At 46.6% G+C, this 7,718-nt stretch overlaps 1 pseudogene; it reads right to left on the bottom strand.

The window, feature by feature from the left end:
• Positions 1–265: 265 nt before the first annotated feature.
• Positions 266–383, bottom strand: LOC126100902 (5S ribosomal RNA; annotated as a pseudogene).
• Positions 384–7,718: the final 7,335 nt, after the last annotated feature.

The raw sequence follows: 7,718 nt of genomic DNA, 5'->3' as shown, positions 1-7,718 counted from the left end.
AAATTCTCGCATTTGGTGGAAGGAGTCATAGAAGATGTGTGCCAAGTATTTCTGTTAAAGGCTAGTCTTCAGGCCACGAGTGGCCTACCGGTCCCATCCGACCGCCGTGTCATCCTCAGTGGAGGATGCGGATAGGAGGGGCGTGGGGTCAGCACACCACTCTCCCACTCTTTATCATGGTATTCTTGACCGAAGCCGCTAGCCCTTACTATTCGGTCGAGTAGCTGCTCAATTGGCATCACGAGGCTGAGTGCACCCCGAAAAATGGCAACAGCGCATGACGGCCCGGATGGTCACCCATCCAAGGGCCGGCCACGCCCGACAGCGCTTAACTTCGGTGATCTCACGGGAACCGGTGTAGCCACTGCGGCAAGACCGTTGCCTCAGTCTGCCGGTAGCCTTCTTGAATTGTTCGGCACCTAGATGTAAACTGCATCGTAAGGACGAAACTGTATTTGTAGGAAAAAACTTCTTTGGAAATGTGATTTAAAATTCTTTAATTTTATTCATGTTTGAAACGGGGAAGATCCATGACTGTTTAACATTGGTGATGCCAAAGTACCTGTAATAAACTGCCCCCCCCCCCCAGTTCACTCCACTACCAGAATGACGATTTCTAGGTGTCAGTATCTGTCTTATCAACCAATCCCTTCTTTTAATCAGAAAATGCCATAAATCCCTTCTCATCCCAATAGGCTTCAGTATGTCATCATTTGTTATCCGATTTACTGAGTTAACCGTACAGTCTTCTTTATCACAACAGCACTAAACCCACCCCGCGACTCTTTAAAGAATCGAACTCCCCTGTGTAAAACAGCTCCAAAGAGGGGGATAGTACTAAATCAGTAATAAATTAAAATGTCATGCCTGACAGTAAAGTTTTACTCCATGAATAGTAAAAATGTAGTAAGCGATAACTTTTTACCTTTAATTATTTTGTTGGGAGCACCAGTGATATCAAGTTTCTACAACGCTTGAAATTATATGTAAAGTTTTTTGGAAATCACACAACTTCCTCTCATTCTCAAACACACAATGAATATAGTCTGGATAATTTTTTATTTCAATTTTTATTTTTTAATTGCCTTACAGGACGCACACATACAGCCATTTCAATAGTGAAATGTTAGTTATGGCGATAGGAACGTGAGGCCAACACAACACACACATCCAGAGAGGAGAAAATCTCCGATCCGGCCGGGAATCGAACCTGGAACTACTCGGTCAGCAATCCGCGGCGCTGACTGCGAGGCTGCCGAGACAGACATCTATGTAATTTGAGCGCCGTGAGTTACGCTGCCTCAACACATATACACAGTTTCTCACTTTAATAGTTGACTTATCGTGTTAAACTCTTAACTTAATACTTTAGGCCGGCCGGAGTGGCCGTGCGGTTCTAGGCGCTGCAGTCTGGAGCTGAGCGACCGCTGAAGTCGCAGGTTCGAATCCTGCCTCGGGAATGGATGTGTGTGATGTCCTTAGGTTAGTTAGGATTAATTAGTTCTAAGTTCTAGGCGACTGATGACCTCAGAAGTTAAGTCGCATAGTGCTCAGAGTCATTTGTAATACTTTACCTCTAACCGAGCAGATTATGACAGCACTAAAAAAATTTTAAATTCGGTCAGTAATTATGCTATGAAATGTTACGATTCCAAGGAATGTAGTCCACTCAACATTGTCAAAAGTTTACTCTAATTCCACAGGTGCTATAAACGTAGGTTTGCCTTAGTACAGCTGATCTAAGGTAAGTCGTAGCCTCAGAGTGGTCCCGCATATTTCAACATTTCTTTCGAACCCAAACTGATTTCGGATTGGTCTCTACCGGTTTTTCCATCTGTCTGTAAATAGTTTGTGTCAGTATTTTGCAAAAATGCATTATTAAACTGACGGTTTGGTAATATACCTGTTGTCACCTATCTTCCGTTGAACTAGAGTTATTACATTCTTCTTGAAATCTGAAGGTAATCTTGTGAATAAAATTCGTGTCGTCACATTGTTTTAAAATTCTCTATTCGATGTAAATAACTCGAAGGGCATATTGATAATAATCAAACTTCGTAGCAACAGCTGTACAAATCTGTAGTTAACTGTATTTCAGCACAATATAATACTTATAGCTAATAACTGAAATAAAACGAAAAACAGCAAAATGTAAAGTTCTCGGTCGAGTCTTTGTCCGGCATGCACATTTAATTCCTCTATGTTTTTGTTATCTACTGCTGAATTGCCAGATTATTTCACCGACGCTGTGTTTCGATCCCCTTCTAAGCAGGCTGTCATACACTTTGTATTTTTTGCTATCAGTGATGAAAGGAAAGCTACACTATAATGAACTGCTGACGTTGAGATTATTAGAAAAGAAACACATTCTCGTAGTAGACTCTTACGGACAAGGGAATCGGCTGAAGCTCCTTTTATCATGTAACAAGTGATTTGTATTTAATTGTCCTAACTGCCACAGTAAACTCGAATTCAACGCTCTTAGGGGTGAGTTACATGGTGAGAATAGCAAACCTACCTGAGACAACGTAAGACATTATTGAGAGATGGAAACAGTACTGTGACAATTTGTATTCCGGAATTAACAACAGTGTGTTGAGCGATTTACGTTCGAACCTCTCATGTTAGGCAGCAAAATGGAGAACGCAATTCAACATCTGAAGAATTAAGAGTTCCTTGTTCTAGGGTGTTGTATTCGTTGAGGGGAAAAAAAAAAAAAGAAAAATGGGAAACGGGGGAGAGTGGCCGTAAGACTGTTCTAAATCTTTCTTCACGCCTTTTCACAAGAAAGGGTCAATCAGGAACTGCTACAACTACCGCGATATTGCTCTCATATGCCACGAAAGCTGCTCTACATCCGGAACCACCGTTTGAAGCCGTACATCCAGCCTCACGTAAAACACGTAGGTTTTGTTGAAGAAAAGGGAACTAGTGAACAGGTTCTCAACATACGAAAAATAACTGAGAAATAGCGTGCGTTCTGACTTCCCATTTTCAGATGCTTCCTTGACTGTATGAAAGTCTTTGACTGTGTTGTCTGGGAAAGCCAGCCGCGGTGGTCTAGCGGTTCTAGGCGTTCAGTCCGGAGCCGCGCGACTGCTCCGGTCGCAGGTTCGAATCCTGCCTCGGGCATGGGTGTGTGTGATGTCCTTAGGTCAGTTAGGTTTAAGTAGTTCTAAGTTCTGTGGGACTGATGACCATAGATGTTAAGTCCCATAGTGCTCAGAGCCATTTGAACCATTTCTTTTGTCTGGGAAAATTGATGCCGGTGCTCACATAGTTTCCCACCATAACTGACATCACAGATCAGAAATCTACACTCCTGGAAATGGAAAAAAGAACACATTGACACCGGTGTGTCAGACCCACCATACTTGCTCCGGACACTGCGAGAGGGCTGTACAAGCAATGATCACACGCACGGCACAGCGGACACACCAGGAACCGCGGTGTTGGCCGTCGAATGGCGCTAGCTGCGCAGCATTTGTGCACCGCCGCCGTCAGTGTCAGCCAGTTTGCCGTGGCATACGGAGCTCCATCGCAGTCTTTAACACTGGTAGCATGCCGCGACAGCGTGGACGTGAACCGTATGTGCAGTTGACGGACTTTGAGCGAGGGCGTATAGTGGGCATGCGGGAGGCCGGGTGGACGTACCGCCGAATTGCTCAACACATGGGGCGTGAGGTCTCCACAGTACATCGATGTTGTCGCCAGTGGTCGGCGGAAGGTGCACGTGCCCGTCGACCTGGGACCGGACCGCAGCGACGCACGGATGCACGCCAAGACCGTAGGATCCTACGCAGTGCCGTAGGGGACCGCACCGCCACTTCCCAGCAAATTAGGGACACTGTTGCTCCTGGGGTATCGGCGAGGACCATTCGCAACCGTCTCCATGAAGCTGGGCTACGGTCCCGCACGCCGTTAGGCCGTCTTCCGGTCACGCCCCAGCATCGTGCAGCCCGCCTCCAGTGGTGTCGCGACAGGCGTGAATGGAGGGACGAATGGAGACGTGTCGTCTTCAGCGATGAGAGTCGCTTCTGCCTTGGTGCCAATGATGGTCGTATGCGTGTTTGGCACCGTGCAGGTGAGCGCCACAATCAGGACTGCATACGACCGAGGCACACAGGGCCAACACCCGGCATCATGGTGTGGGGAGCGATCTCCTACACTGGCCGTACACCACTGGTGATCGTCGAGGGGACACTGAATAGTGCACGGTACATCCAAACCGTCATCGAACCCATCGTTCTACCATTCCTAGACCGGCAAGGGAACTTGCTGTTCCAACAGGACAATGCACGTCCGCATGTATCCCGTGCCACCCAACGTGCTCTAGAAGATGTAAGTCAACTACCCTGGCCAGCAAGATCTCCGGATCTGTCCCCCATTGAGCATGTTTGGGACTGGATGAAGCGTCGTCTCACGCGGTCTGCACGTCCAGCACGAACGCTGGTCCAACTGAGGCGCCAGGTGGAAATGGCATGGCAAGCCGTTCCACAGGACTACATCCAGCATCTCTACGATCGTCTCCATGGGAGAATAGCAGCCTGCATTGCTGCGAAAGGTGGATATGCACTGTACTAGTGCCGACATTGTGCATGCTCTGTTGCCTGTGTCTATGTGCCTGTGGTTCTGTCAGTGTGATCATGTGATGTATCTGACCCCAGGAATGTGTCAATAAAGTTTCCCCTTCCTGGGACAATGAATCACGGTGTTCTTATTTCAATTTCCAGGAGTGTATACCATAATCGTATCGCAGCTGTGCTTGGGTTCATGCATCTTTTTTTTTTTTTTTGTCATCTTCTATTACGGTAACGCCGTCTCGTTTTCTTATTCCATTTACTGGTGTCACTAACTTCCTGCTTTACTTGTCCGTGAGCGGCAGCAGCAGCGCGTGTCGATAAGTGCACTGTCGTACCATCTCTGGAGAGACCGATAGTATTTCCGGGTCGTCCTGTGGCTGGCAGTCAGCTGGAGACGGACCAGCAGTGCAGTCGGGGAGCAGCAGCAGTGAAGTCGGGGGACGGAGCGCCGGTGAGGCGACGACAGCCGGCGTTCGCCGACCGCTGGCGACACACACGAACTGTCCGGCGGACGGAGATTGGAGCGGGACGACCGTTGTTTGGTCGTTGAGTTGGTCGCCTCGTCGGCAGACGTGTACTTGCTCCTTGAACCGTTTCCGGGCCTGGGCAGTTGGTCGGTTGGCGTGGAGCAGCGAGGAAATCTCCGCGGCGAGTAGTTTGGCCGGGCCCGCTGGCGGCCTGTATCCGGTGTCGGAGTGTGTGGTGTTGTCCCCATTGCTAAGAGGTTCGTGGCTCACCGATCCTGGACATGAAAGTTGAGTTTTGACTTAATCTACCAGCAAGTCACGACTGTTCACATTGTGTAGTGTGAGGTTCGTTGCCGGCTATTGGGATATTCCTGCGAGCGGCAACGTCTGTTTTCAAGTTGGCAAATTTTAGCCACCCTCAGGTGGAGTTTAACGTATTTGAATTACAGTGCACCAGCGGGATCTCCTGCCTTGTGGCCGTTACTGTTCCGGTTACCTGCCCTGGCCGTTGACATAAATTCAGGCAGTGTATTTCCCTCATCGTGTTGTCGCTGTCCAGCACAGTGTGTAGTTTGACAACTCGATGTATAATTGGTTCTGGGCGCCAATAACTTCTACGTTGTTCCATTGAAGTCCTTGTTGTGCGCTGGTCGGGTGAAGCGGAGGTTAGCTTGTCGGTGCATATGTTGACTGTTTGTCAGTTGGGTTCTCGTCGGATCGACAGTGGTTGGGCCGACTGCCTGTCTCACCTAAGCGAGCATTAATGTTTGAATTCCAGGCCGACCCTCGGGACTTCTGAGAGCCCTTGGGTGTACTGCCTTTTCTTGTTTGTTCTTGTTGTTTGTACTTGTATGGCTTCAAGCCGATTTTTAGATTAAGGTTGTTTTGACCTTAAGGCGTCAGATGGTTTGGGCCTTCAGCCTAATTTAAGAACTGTTTTACGTAAAGCATTTGGCATTTTTAAAATTAATGTTATTGAGTCTTAAGTGTTGGGCCTTTAGCCGATTTTGAATTTAAGTGGTTTTGCTCTTAAAGTGTCAGATTCTTTGGGTCTTGAGCCTAATTAAGGAACTGTTTTAAGATAAGGCTTTGCCTTTTAAATTTCTCATATTGGTTTAGCTTTGAGCTTTAACTTATTGGCTTTCAGCCGTTTTTAAACTAATGTGGTCTGGCCCTTAAGGCATGAGATTGTACGGCGCATTCAGACGCTAATTAAGTTCCAAAACTAAAGCTGTGTTTAAAAAAAAAGTTCTTGGCTCTTGTAATGTTTGATCAAATAAAAGGTTGTATGTTCGAGTATAACTGACAGCCGCTTATTTTGGCCCCTTTCCACAACTTAAGCTACCTGTCCTGTCCTGCGGGTTTAGCAGGGCGTCTCAAAGAGAAGTACTGCTACTTCTGATTTCTTCAATGTATCTAACGGCGTCAGACCGTGTTGTGTCCTATTCTCACATCAGTACTACATCTACGCCGCATATATCATTACTAAAGCTCTTGATGGTTGGATTAAAGGCGTCTCAGTCGGTGTATGAACTGTTCCCAACCTCAGATTTGCCGATGACACCGTGCAGCGAAGATGAACTGACTGGCCTACTGACAAAAGTGAAGGACGTTGGTCTGGAAATCGTGCATTCCTTCAGCTGCCTTGGGACAAACATCTGCGATACATGTGAAGATGAGATATGAAGAGGGATCACGCTACGGCGGGTAACTCTGAAGAAGTTCACCAATATCTGGCAGAACAGGGTGATTACGGACAATACACGGCTCCGCCTCGTTGAAATATCCCTGTTTTTTTGTCCTCTTGAAAGGTTACGAAACGTAGTCTCTCAAGGCCAGAGATAAACAGGATGAATTTCGGCGCTGATGCAGGATGCTGGGTATTAAATTGATTGTAGTGAAACGTCCCCTTAAAAAAATTGTACATGACTGTGCTTATACTGACACACTATAATTTTAGCGCAACGCAGTCTGCTTTCAAAAATCCCTACAAAAGAATGGCCCTGACTAACATTAACCTAAACGTTTCACAAATCACTTACCTCACAAAAATCTTGGTTACTCGAACTACTGCAATACAGCGAGCACCACTACTGCCAGCTAAATAAAAGATTCAAACTACGGAAGGCACTAACTACTGATAGGCATAGTTAGCAATTGAAAGATGATAATAGAGAACAAACAATGTATTTACCTTAATAGTGTTGAAAAACCATAATATACATGTGCATGACATTCAGTCTTACAAATTTCCAAACTCCGCCATTTCTCTCCCCACATCCACCACTGCTGGCGGCTCACCTCCAACTGCGCAACGCTACGCGCTGTTAACAGCCGACAGCCCAACACTACAATGGCAGATAACAATGCAAACTAGCCACAGACTGCACACAGCACAGCCAATGATTTTCATACAGAGCGCTACGTAACGTTGCCAATAAGAAAACATAAACAGCCTACTTACAGTAGGAAGAATTATTGTGTCCGTTATTAAGCAACTTAAATTCTCCAGGTACCTGTCCTGTCATGTCAACTGGAAAATTCTCCAGTTCCTTAGTAACACTTTGAGAAGAATTGGAGGAAATCTCGAAGAAATTGTCATGCAAGGTAATATCGAGGGCACGAGACTGAAGAACAAGTGGATGGACAAAATCAAGAATATCTCTGG

This window comes from Schistocerca cancellata, chromosome 1 (assembly GCF_023864275.1).
Source record: "Schistocerca cancellata isolate TAMUIC-IGC-003103 chromosome 1, iqSchCanc2.1, whole genome shotgun sequence".
Lineage (NCBI taxonomy): Eukaryota > Metazoa > Arthropoda > Insecta > Orthoptera > Acrididae > Schistocerca > Schistocerca cancellata.
This window is presented reverse-complemented; position numbering and strand designations above follow the sequence as displayed.